Here is a 13484-nt window from a genome sequence, read left to right as displayed (position 1 = left end):
GTTGCCCTGCTGCCTCCAACCAACGGATTAATTATTAAACTCGTTAAATAACAGAGACGGCCTAGCTACAATCCTCTTCTACGGAGTCCCATTGTGATCCACAGCCCAGCTACAGAACACTCTAGACAGAACACTGCACAGAACACTCTAGATAGAACACTCAAGATAGAACACTAGAACATAGACATTGTGTTCTAGAGTCTTGATGTTCCGCTGGTCGTTATTTTTCTGTTCCGTTGTGTCACTGTCCCCCGTGTGAGCTCTGGAACAGGAACTAGGATATCTCTCACACACACACACACACACACACACACACACACACACACACACACACACACACACACACACACACACACACACACACACACACACACACACACGAGCTGGGGATATCAGGTAGCACAAGGACACAGGGTGAAACCAGATACATGAACATCTATCTGCCCATACACACCCCAAGAAACACACACACACCCCAAGACACACACACACACACTCTGCCTTACTGTGTTACACACACACACACACACACCCTGAGACAGATGTCAATCAGGCAGAGAACAACCCTTAGATCACATAGGATAACACGGGTGTCAAAAACCACTACATACAGTGCATTTGGAAAGTATTCAGACTCCGGACGGAAGCCACTCCTCTGTAAAAAAAGGCACATGACAGCCCTCTTGGAGTTTGCCAAAAGGCACCTAAAGGACTCTCAAGCCTATGAGAAACAAAATTCTCTGGTCTGATGAAACCAAGATTAAACTCCTTTGGCCTGAATGCCAAGCATCACGTCTGGAGGAAACCTGTCACCATCCCTACGGTGAAGCATGGTGGTGGCAGCATCATGCTGTGGGGATGTTTTTCAGCGGCGGAGACTGGGAGACTAGTCAGGATCGAGGGAAAGATGAACGGAGCAAAGTACAAAGAGATCCTTGATGAAAACCTGCTCCAGATCTGCTCAGGACCTCAGACTGGGGTGAAGGTTCACCTTCCAACAGGACAATGACCTTAAGCACACAGCCAAGACAATGCAGGACTGGCTTCGGGACAAATCTCTGAACGTCCTTAAGTGGCACAGCCAGAGCCCGGACTTGAATCCGATCGAACATCTCTGGAGAGACCTGAAAATAGCTGTGCAGCGACGCTCCCCATCCAACCTGACAGAGCTTGAGAGGATCTACAGAGAAGAATGGGAGAAACTCCCCAAATACAGGTGTGCCAAGCTTGTAGCGTCATACCCAAGAAGACTTGAGGCTGTAATCACTGCCAATGATGCTTCAACAAAGTACTGAGTAAAGGGTCTGAATACTTACAATACTAGTCCAAAGTTTGGGCATCTACTCATTCAAGGGTTTTTCTTTATTTTTACTATTTTCTACATCGTAGAATAATAGTGAAGACATCAAAACTATGAAATAACACATATGGAATCATGTAGTAACCAAAAAAAGTGTAAAACAAATCAAAATATATTTGATATTTTAAGTTCTTCAAAGTAGCCACCCTTTGCCTTGATGACAGCTTTGCACACTCTTGGCATTCTCTCAACCAGCTTCACCTGGAATACTTTTCCAACAGTCTTGAAGGAGTTCCCACATATGCTGAGCACTTGTTGGCTGCTTTTCCTTAACTCTGCGGTCCAACTCATCCCAAAACATCTCAATTGTGTTGAGGTTGGGTGATTGTGGAGGCCAGGTCATCTGATGCAGCACTCCATCACTCTCCTTCTTGGTAAAATAGCCCTTACACAGCCTGGAGTTGTGTTGGGTCATTGTCCTGTTGAAAAACAAATGTTAGTCCCACTAAGCGCAAATCAGATGGGATGGTGTATCGCTGCAGAATGCTGTGGTAGCCATGCTGGTTAAGTGTGCCTTGAATTCTAAATAAATCACAGATAGTGTCACCAGCAAAGCACCTCCACACCATCACACCTCCTCCTCCATGCTTCATGTTGGGAAATACACATGCAGAGATCATCCGTTCACCTACTCTGTGTCTCACAGACACGGCGGTTGGAACCAAAAATCTCAAATTTGGACTCATCAGACTAAAGGACAGATTTCCATCGGTCTAATGTCCATTGCTCGTGTTTCTTGGCCTAAGCAAGTCTCTTTTTATTGGTGTCCTTTTGTAGTGGTTTGTTTGCAGCAATTTGACCGTGAAGGCCTGATTCACGCAGTCTCCTCTGAACAGTTGATGTTGAGCTGTGTCTGTTACTTGAACTTTGTGAAACATTTATCTGGGCTGCAATTTCTGAGGCTGGTAACTCTAATGAACTTATCCTCTGCAGCAGAGGTAACTCTGGGTCTTCCTTTCCTGTGGCGGTCCTCATGAGAGCCAGTTTCATCATAGCGCTTGATGGTTTTTGCAACTGCACTTGAAGAAACTTTCAAAGTTCTTGACATTTTCCGGATTGACTGACCTTCATGTCTTAAAGTAATGATGGACTGTTGCTTCTCTTTGCTTATTTGAGCTGTTCTTGCCATAATATGGACTTGGTCTTTTACCAAATAGGACTGTCTTCTGTATACCCCCCCCCCCCCACCCCCCCTACCTTGTCACAACACAACTGATTGGCTGAAACGCATTAAGAAGGAAAGAAATTCCACAAATGAACTTTTCACTAGGCACACCTGTTAATGGAAATGCATTCCAGGTGACTACCTCATGAAGCTGGTTGAGAGAATGCCAAGAGTGTGCAACGCTGTCATCAAGGCAAAGGGTGGCTACTATGAAGTATCTCAAATATAAAAAATATATTTTGATTCGTTTAACCCTTTTTTTGGTTACTACATGATTCCATATGTGTTATTTCATAGTTTTGTCATAATAAAGAAAAACCATTGTATGAGTAGGTGTGTCCAAACTTTAGACTGGTACTGTAGGTGTGTCCAAACTTTAGACTGGTACTGTAGGTGTGTCCAAACTTTAGACTGGTACTGTAGGTGTGTCCAAACTTTAGACTGGTACTGTAGGTGTGTCCAAACTTTAGACTGGTACTGTAGGTGTGTCCAAACTTTAGACTGGTACTGTAGGTGTGTCCAAACTTTAGACTGGTACTGTAGGTGTGTCCAAACTTTAGACTGGTACTGTAGGTGTGTCCAAACTTTAGACTGGTACTGTAGGTGTGTCCAAACTTTAGACTGGTACTGTAGGTGTGTCCAAACTTTAGACTGGTACTGTAGGTGTGTGATGCCACTGGTTACTGTTGTATTAACTGTGAGAGGGAGCATAATAATTAGCTTAGTCGTTTTTTACTGGACTGATGGTCTGCAGCTGATGGTCAGTCTGAGGGGAAGGAGGGAGCAGTGGAGAGGCTGCCTCTCACCTGACTCACTGTCCCTCTCCTCTCCTCCCTCTCCCCTCCCTCCCTCCCTCTCTCTCTCTCCCCTATCTCCCTCACACCTGACTCACTGTCTCTTTCCTCTCCTCCCTCTCTCCCTCTCCCCTCCCTCCCGCCCTCTCTCTCTCCCCTATCTCCCTCACACCTGACTCACCGTCCCTCTCCCTCCCTCTCCCCTCCCTCCCTCTCCTCTCTCTCCCCTCCCCCTCTCAGCTGAGAAAAGGGAGGACAGTTGATGGTGAAACTCAAGTAGCACTGCATTCCTTCAGCCTCATGCACCAAATTCATGTCGTTACTTCAATGACCAGAGAAAGTGAAATATTCCTCGCTATTAAAGACAAGACCGCTAATAATAACAACGCAACCTTATCGGAAACACTTTTACTAAACTCAACGATGCTGTTTGTAGCGGAGTAGGGAGAAACGCGCATTTTTATGGCTTATATAAAAGTGTTGCAACAGTTCGTTTCTGGTATCAGAACAAAATAGTCAGCACATAGTAACTTCTGATTTCGCTGTACTTTAATTAATGCAAACACGTGTGTGGTAAATGGGTTGTTCGTATATATATACGGTCTCGCTGTTTTACCTCGCAGGGTAAAACAGAGAAGAGAACGACACATCCTATTGTTCTCTCTTATATACTCTGACAGAGATAGTTCCCGCTCAATGCCGCGCCTGTCCGAGGGACGAGGAGCGTGGTTTAAACTTGCTCGTCCTGTCGTCGGCGTCCAGGCTGATAACCAGCGTCGTGACGCACTTCCTGTTGCCGGTTGTAGTTCTTCTTGTCTTCAGTTGATTTACTCGCAGTTCATATACTTAATATTGTAGCACAGCTTCCCCAGTATATTATAAAGGTTATATATTCAAATAGTCAGTTTCAACCCTAACACTTATATAAAAGTGTTGAAAGTGTTGAATAACAACTTAAACATGAAGTTAGTCATAAAAACAGCAGCTCTCTTTGCTGTGTTTTTTATTTATTTTATTTTATTTTATTACAGCTGGAGGAAACTGTGCAGACGCGGTGGATCTGAGCTCTCTGATTAGCCAGGTGTAGACCTGTAGGTGCATTTGATTTGCTCTCTGGGCCATGCCGGGTTGGCGGAGTTCTAGCTTCAGGCAGATGAAATGGTTCAACGTGGGAACACTTCGCCTTCTCGGCACTGGGGCTGCTGAATCAACTGCACCTATATAATACTGTACAATATATAATACTGTATGTAAGGAATATAGTATAGAATACTGTTGGTAAGGTATATATAATACTATATAAGATATAATACTGTACAATATATAATACTGTATGTAAGGAATATAGTATAGAATACTGTTGGTAAGGTATATATAATACTATATAAGATATAATACTGTACAATATATAATACTGTATGTAAGGAATATAGTATAGAATACTGTTGGTAAGGTATATATAATACTATATAAGATATAATACTGTACAATATATAATACTGTATGTAAGGAATATAGTATAGAATACTGTTGGTAAGGTATATATAATACTATATAAGATATAATACTGTACAATATATAATACTGTATGTAAGGAATATAGTATAGAATACTGTTGGTAAGGTATATATAATACTATATAAGATATAATACTGTACAATATATAATACTGTATGTAAGGAATATAGTATAGAATACTGTTGGTAAGGTATATATAATACTATATAATATATAATACTGTACAATATATAATACTGTATGTAAGGAATATAGTATAGAATACTGTTGGTAAGGTATATATAATACTATATAATATATAATACTGTACAATATATAATACTGTATGTAAGGAATATAGTATAGAATACTGTTGGTAAGGTATATATAATACTATATAATATATAATACTGTACAATATATAATACTGTATGTAAGGAATATAGTATAGAATACTGTTGGTAAGGTATATATAATACTATATAATATATAATACTGTGTAATATATAATACTGTTGGTAAGGAATATAATATAGAATACTGTTGGTAAGGTATATATATATAATACTATATAATATATAATACTGTACAATATATAATACTGTATGTAAGGAATATAGTATAGAATACTGTTGGTAAGGTATATATAATACTATATAATATATAATACTGTACAATATATAATACTGTATGTAAGGAATATAGTATAGAATACTGTTGGTAAGGTATATATAATACTATATAATATATAATACTGTACAATATATAATACTGTATGGTAAGGAATATAGTATAGAATACTGTTGGTAAGGTATATATAATACTATATAATATATAATACTGTACAATATATAATACTGTATGTAAGGAATATAGTATAGAATACTGTTGGTAAGGTATATATAATACTATATAAGATATAATACTGTACAATATATAATACTGTATGTAAGGAATATAGTATAGAATACTGTTGGTAAGGTATATATAATACTATATAATATATAATACTGTACAATATATAATACTGTATGTAAGGAATATAGTATAGAATACTGTTGGTAAGGTATATATAATACTATATAAGATATAATACTGTACAATATATAATACTGTATGTAAGGAATATAGTATAGAATACTGTTGGTAAGGTATATATAATACTATATAAGATATAATACTGTACAATATATAATACTGTATGTAAGGAATATAGTATAGAATACTGTTGGTAAGGTATATATAATACTATATAATATATAATACTGTACAATATATAATACTGTATGTAAGGAATATAGTATAGAATACTGTTGGTAAGGTATATATAATACTATATAATATATAATACTGTACAATATATAATACTGTATGTAAGGAATATAGTATAGAATACTGTTGGTAAGGTATATATAATACTATATAATATATAATACTGTACAATATATAATACTGTATGTAAGGAATATAGTATACAATACTGTTGGTAAGGTATATATAATACTATATAATATATAATACTGTACAATATATAATACTGTATGTAAGGAATATAGTATAGAATACTGTTGGTAAGGTATATATAATACTATATAATATATAATACTGTACAATATATAATACTGTATGTAAGGAATATAGTATAGAATACTGTTGGTAAGGTATATATAATACTATATAAGATATAATACTGTACAATATATAATACTGTATGTAAGGAATATAGTATAGAATACTGTTGGTAAGGTATATATAATACTATATAATATATAATACTGTACAATATATAATACTGTATGTAAGGAATATAGTATAGAATACTGTTGGTAAGGTATATATAATACTATATAAGATATAATACTGTACAATATATAATACTGTATGTAAGGAATATAGTATAGAATACTGTTGGTAAGGTATATATAATACTATATAATATATAATACTGTACAATATATAATACTGTTGGTAAGGTTTATAATACAATATAATATATAATACTGTTGGTAAAGTTTATAATAGTATATAATACTTTTGGTAAGGTATATAATCAGTGTTGTAAAGTACTTAAGTAGTACTTTAAAGTATTTTTTACTTAAGTCGTTTTTTCGGTGTATCTGTACATTACTTAACTATTCATATTTTTGACAACTTTTACTTCACTACATTCCTAAAGAAAATATTGTACTTTTTACTCCATAAATGTTTCCTGACAACCAAAAGTGCTCGTTATATTTTGAATGCTTAGCAGGACAGGAAAATGGTCCAATTCACGCACTTATCAAGAGAACATCCTGGTCATCCCTACTGCCTCTGATCTGGTGGACTCACTAAACAGAGAACATCCCTGGTCATCCCTACTGCCTCTGATCTGGAGGACTCACTAAACAGAGAACATCCCTGGTCATCCCTACTGCCTCTGATCTGGAGGACTCACTAAACAGAGAACATCCCTGGTCATCCCTACTGCCTCTGATCTGGAGGACTCACTAAACAGAGAACATCCCTGGTCATCTCTACTGCCTCTGATCTGGAGGACTCACTAAACAGAGAACATCCCTGGTCGTGCCTACTGCCTCTGATCTGGAGGACTCACTAAACAGAGAACATCCCTGGTCATCCCTACTGCCTCTGATCTGGAGGACTCACTAAACAGAGATCATCCCTGGTCATCCCTACTGCCTCTGATCTGGAGGACTCACTAAACAGAGAACATCCCTGGTCATCTCTACTGCCTCTGATCTGGAGGACTCACTAAACAGAGAACATCCCTGGTCATCCCTACTGCCTCTGATCTGGAGGACTCACTAAACAGAGAACATCCCTGGTTATCCCTACTGCCTCTGATCTGGAGGACTCACTAAACAGAGAACATCCCTGGTCATCTCTACTGCCTCTGATCTGGAGGACTCACTAAACAGAGAACATCCCTGGTCATCCCTACTGCCTCTGATCTGGAGGACTCACTAAACAGAGAACATCCCTGGTCATCTCTACTGCCTCTGATCTGACGGACTCACTAAACAGAGAACATCCCTGGTCATCCCTACTGCCTCTGATCTGGAGGACTCACTAAACAGAGAACATCCCTGGTCATCCCTACTGCCTCTGATCTGGAGGACTCACTAAACAGAGAACATCCCTGGTCATCCCTACTGCCTCTGATCTGGAGGACTCACTAAACAGAGAACATCCCTGGTCATCCCTACTGCCTCTGATCTGGACGGACTCACTAAACAGAGAACATCCCTGGTCGTCCCTACTGCCTCTGATCTGGAGGACTCACTAAACAGAGAACATCCCTGGTCATCCCTACTGCCTCTGATCTGGAGGACTCACTAAACTCAAATGCTTCCTTTGTTAATAATGTCTGAGTGTTGGAGTGTGCCCCTGGCTATCCGTAAATTTAAAAAACAAAAAAGATTGTGCCATCTGGTTTGCTTCCTATAAGGAATTTGAAATTATTCATACTTTTACTTTTAGTACTTAACTATATTTTAGCAATTCCTGTCACGTCCTGACCAGTAAAGGGGGTTATTTGTTATTGTAGTTTGGTCAGGGCGTGGCAGGGGGGGGGGGGGGGGGGGGGTTTGTTTTATGTGGTTCGGGGGTTTTTGGTTTATGTTCTATGTTAGCATATTTCTATGTTTATTCTAGTGTGTCTATTTCTATGTTTAAGTTTTCTTGGGTTGACCTTCAATTGGAGGCAGCTGTTCCTCGTTGCCTCCAATTGAAGGTCCTATTTAGTAGGGGTGTTTTTTTCCCCCATGGGGTTTTGGTGGGTAGTTGTCTCCGTGTGTTGTCAGTGAACCTTACAGGACTGTTTTTTCATCGTTTGTTTGTTTGTTGTATAAGTGTTATTTGTTTTTTGTTTTCTTCAATAAAAGAAGATGAGCGTACGTATATACCCGCTGCGTTTTGGTCCACTCACTACGACGATTGTGACAAATCCCTTTACTTTTGGTACTTCAGTATATTTAAAACCAAATACTTGTAACGCCCTGGCCATAGAGAGGTTTTTTTTTTTTTGTTAATCTATTTTTGGTTAGGCCAGGGTGTTACATGGGTGGGCGTTCTATGTTTATTTTTCTACGCACCAGAACTCCAGTGCTCCCCCACAGCCTGGTTTATCCTGTGCCTCCTCCCAGGACCAGGCCTCCAGGGGGTCTCTCCAGCCTGGTAAGTCCTGTGCCTGCGCCCAGAGCCAGGCCTCCTACATGTCTCCCCAGCCTGGTGAATCCTGGGCCAGAGCCGCCAGAGCCGCCCGCCAGTCCGGAGCCGCCAGAGCCGCCCGCCAGTCCGGAGCCGCCAGAGCTGCCCGCCAGTCCTCCGGCACAGCTAGGGGGGCCACCTTAGTGGGCTAAGCCAAGGGTGGAGCGGGGTCCACGTCCCGCACCCGAGCCGCCGCCGTGGGAGGGCCCACCCCCACCCAGACCCTCCCCTTCAGATTCAGATTTTGCGGCCGGAGTCCACACCTTTGGGGGGGGGTACTGTAATGCCCTGGCCATAGAGAGGGTTTTTTTTTGTTATCTATTTTGGTTAGGCCACCTTGGTCTCATTACGAAGACAGCCATTACAATATTTTTTAGACTTTAACTCAAGTAGTATTTTACCGGGTGACTTTCACTTTTACTGGAGTCATTTTCTATTAAAGTATCTTTACTTTTACTAATTTTAGTACTTTTTCCACCCCTGTATATAATACTAAATAAATACTATATAATACTATTAAGCTAAATAATATTGTATAATATATAATACTACTATATGTAACTAACCACTAAGTACAAACTGCTGTGAGAGGCTTCAGTGTGTCACTGAGTTAAGGTATATAATACTATAGGTATATAATACTATAGGTATATAATACTATAGGTATATAATACTATATGTATATAATTCTATAGGTATATAATACTATATGTATATAATACTATAGGTATATAATACTATAGGTATATAATACTATAGGTATATAATACTATATGTATATAGTTCTATAGGTATATAATACTATATGTATATAATTCTATAGGTATATAATACTATATGTATATAATACTATAGGTATATAATACTATATGTATATAATACTATATGTAACTAACCACTATGTAGACAGGACCTGTCATAGTACAAACTGCTGTGAGAGGCTTCAGTGTGTCACTGAGTTTCTGTGGTGAAGAGATGATAAAACAGGTGCTTCCTGCTGCTGGGGGAGGTGGAGGGGGGTGAGGAGAGGAGAGAGGGAGGGAGGGGAGAGGAGAGGGGGGTAGAGGGGAGGGAGGGGGGAGAGGGAGGGAGGGGGGTAGAGGGAGGGGAGAGGGAGGGGGGAGGAGAGGAGAGGAGAGGGGGGAGAGGGGAGGGGGGTGAGGAGAGGAGAGGAGAGGGAGGGGAGAGGAGAGGAGAGGAGAGGAGAGGAGAGGAGAGGAGAGGAGAGGAGAGGGAGGGGGGAGAGGAGAGGGGGGGAGAGGAGAGGGGAGAGTGGGAGGGGAGAGGGAGGGGAGAGGAGAGGAGAGGGGGGTGAGGGAGGAAAGAGAGAGAGACAGACAGGGGGAGAGAGGAGAGGGGGAGGGGTAGAGGAGAGGGAGGGGAGAGGGGAGGGAGGGGGGAGAGGAGAGAGAGAGAGGGAGGGAGGAGGAGAGGGTGGTAGAGGGGAGGGAGGGGGGAGAGGGAGGGGGGGTAGAGGGAGGGGAGAGGGAGGGGGGAGGAGAGGAGAGGAGAGGAGAGGAGAGGGGGGAGAGGGGAGGGGGGTGAGGAGAGGAGAGGGAGGGGGAGAGGAGAGGAGAGGGAGGGGGGAGAGGAGAGGGGGGAGAGGAGAGGGGAGAGTGGGAGGGGAGAGGGGGAGAGAGAGGGGGGTGAGGAGAGGAGAGAGGAGAGGAGAGGGGGGAGGGGTAGAGGAGAGGGAGGGGAGAGGGGGAGGGAGGGGGGAGAGGAGAGAGAGAGAGAGAGAGAGAGAGAGAGAGAGAGAGAGGGAGAGAGAGAGAGAGAGAGAGAGAGAGAGGGGGAGAGAGAGAGAGAGAGAGAGAGAGATGGTTTCATGTGACGGGGTTGTAGGAGAGAAGCATTCGAAAGCGTAGCTCTGTAGAGATCAGTGTGACCACACAGAGCAACAGCTTTTCACGACTCCAAAAACAGACTTAAACAGTCTGAGTTTTGTAGTTTGAAGCCACGTTAAAATATTGTTACAGAGGTAGAGAGGCTGAGGGACTGGTTTCCCGTATTACAGACTATATAGTAGTAGTAGTAGTATAATATTGGTGTTACAGAGGTAGAGAGGCTGAGGGACTGGTTTCCCGTATTACAGACTATATAGTAGTAGTAGTATAATATTGGTGTTACAGAGGTAGAGAGGCTGAGGGACTGGTTTCCCGTATTACAGACTATATAGTAGTAGTAGTATAATATTGGTGTTACAGAGGTAGAGAGGCTGAGGGACTGGTTTCCCGTATTACAGACTATATAGTAGTAGTAGTACAATATTGGTGTTACAGAGGTAGAGAGGCTGAGGGACTGGTTTCCCGTATTACAGACTATATAGTAGTAGTAGTATAATATTGGTGTTACAGAGGTAGAGAGGCTGAGGGACTGGTTTCCCGTATTACAGACTATATAGTAGTAGTAGTATAATATTGGTGTTACAGAGGTAGAGAGGCTGAGGGACTGGTTTCCCGTATTACAGACTATATAGTAGTAGTAGTATAATATTGGTGTTACAGAGGTAGAGAGGCTGAGGGACTGGTTTCCCGTATTACAGACTATATAGTAGTAGTAGTAGTATAATATTGGTGTTACAGAGGTAGAGAGGCTGAGGGACTGGTTTCCCGTATTACAGACTATATAGTAGTAGTAGTAGTATAATATTGGTGTTACAGAGGTAGAGAGGCTGAGGGACTGGTTTCCCGTATTACAGACTATATAGTAGTAGTAGTAGTATAATATTGGTGTTACAGAGGTAGAGAGGCTGAGGGACTGGTTTCCCGTATTACAGACTATATAGTAGTAGTAGTATAATATTGGTGTTACAGAGGTAGAGAGGCTGAGGGACTGGTTTCCCGTATTACAGACTATATAGTAGTAGTAGTATAATATTGGTGTTAAAGAGGTAGAGAGGCTGAGGGACTGGTTTCCCGTATTACAGACTATATAGTAGTAGTAGTATAATATTGGTGTTACAGAGGTAGAGAGGCTGAGGGACTGGTTTCTCGTATTACAGACTATATAGTAGTAGTAGTATAATATTGGTGTTACAGAGGTAGAGAGGCTGAGGGACTGGTTTCCCGTATTACAGACTATATAGTAGTAGTAGTATAATATTGGTGTTACAGAGGTAGAGAGGCTGAGGGACTGGTTTCCCGTATTACAGACTATATAGTAGTAGTAGTATAATATTGGTGTTACAGAGGTAGAGAGGCTGGGGGACTGGTTTCCCGTATTACAGACTATATAGTAGTAGTAGTATAATATTGGTGTTACAGAGGTAGAGAGGCTGAGGGACTGGTTTCCTGTATTACAGACTATATAGTAGTAGTAGTATAATATTGGTGTTACAGAGGTAGAGAGGCTGAGGGACTGGTTTCCCGTATTACAGACTATATAGTAGTAGTAGTATAATATTGGTGTTACAGAGGTAGAGAGGCTGAGGGACTGGTTTCCAATATTACAGACTATATAGTAGTAGTAGTATAATATTGGTGTTACAGAGGTAGAGAGGCTGAGGGACTGGTTTCCCGTATTACACTCTAATCCAGAGTGATTTACAGTCAGTGTATTGATCTAATATATCAGTCAGGGTATTGATCGACATGTACCTGTTACATAATAACATATCAGTCAGGGTATTGATCGACAGGTATCAGTTAGTCTCCATTCAGAAAGCTTTTAAGTCGTGGATCAGGCTTCATCTGTGTCTGGGAAACCAGCCCTAACTGTTGTAACTGACTACTAACAAAAAACTACTGTCAGTGATAAAGAGGTAAAGATACAGACTGTTACTGTCAGGGTTAATGTTACAGAGCTCTAGAGACTGTTACTGTCAGGGTTAATGTTACAGAGCTCTAGAGACTGTTACTGTCAGGGTTAATGTTACAGAGCTCTAGAGACTGTTACTGACTGTCAGGGTTAATGTTACAGAGCTCTAGAGACTGTTACTGACTGTCAGGGTTAATGTTACAGAGCTCTAGAGACTGTTACTGACTGTCAGGGTTAATGTTACAGAGCTCTAGAGACTGTTACTGACTGTCAGGGTTAATGTTACAGAGCTCTAGAGACTGTTACTGTCAGGGTTAATGTTACAGAGCTCTAGAGACTGTTACTGTCAGGGTTAATGTTACAGAGCTCTAGAGACTGTTACTGTCAGGGTTAATGTTACAGAGCTCCAGAGACTGTTACTGTCAGGGTTAATGTTACAGAGCTCCAGAGACTGTTACTGTCAGGGTTAATGTTACAGAGCTCTAGAGACTGTTACTGACTGTCAGGGTTAATGTTACAGAGCTCTAGAGACTGTTACTGTCAGGGTTAATGTTACAGAGCTCTACAGACTGTTACTGTCAGGGATAATGTTCCAGAGCTCTAGAGACTGTTACTGTCAGGGTTAATGTTACAGAGCTCTAGAGACTGTTACTGTCAGGGTTAATGTTACAGAGCTCTAGAGACTGTTACTGTCAGG

The sequence above is a fragment of the Salmo salar genome, chromosome 08, assembly GCF_965601325.2.
Source record: "Salmo salar chromosome 08, fSalSal1, whole genome shotgun sequence".
In the NCBI taxonomy this organism is placed as follows: Eukaryota; Metazoa; Chordata; class Actinopteri; order Salmoniformes; family Salmonidae; genus Salmo; species Salmo salar.
This window is presented reverse-complemented; position numbering follows the sequence as displayed.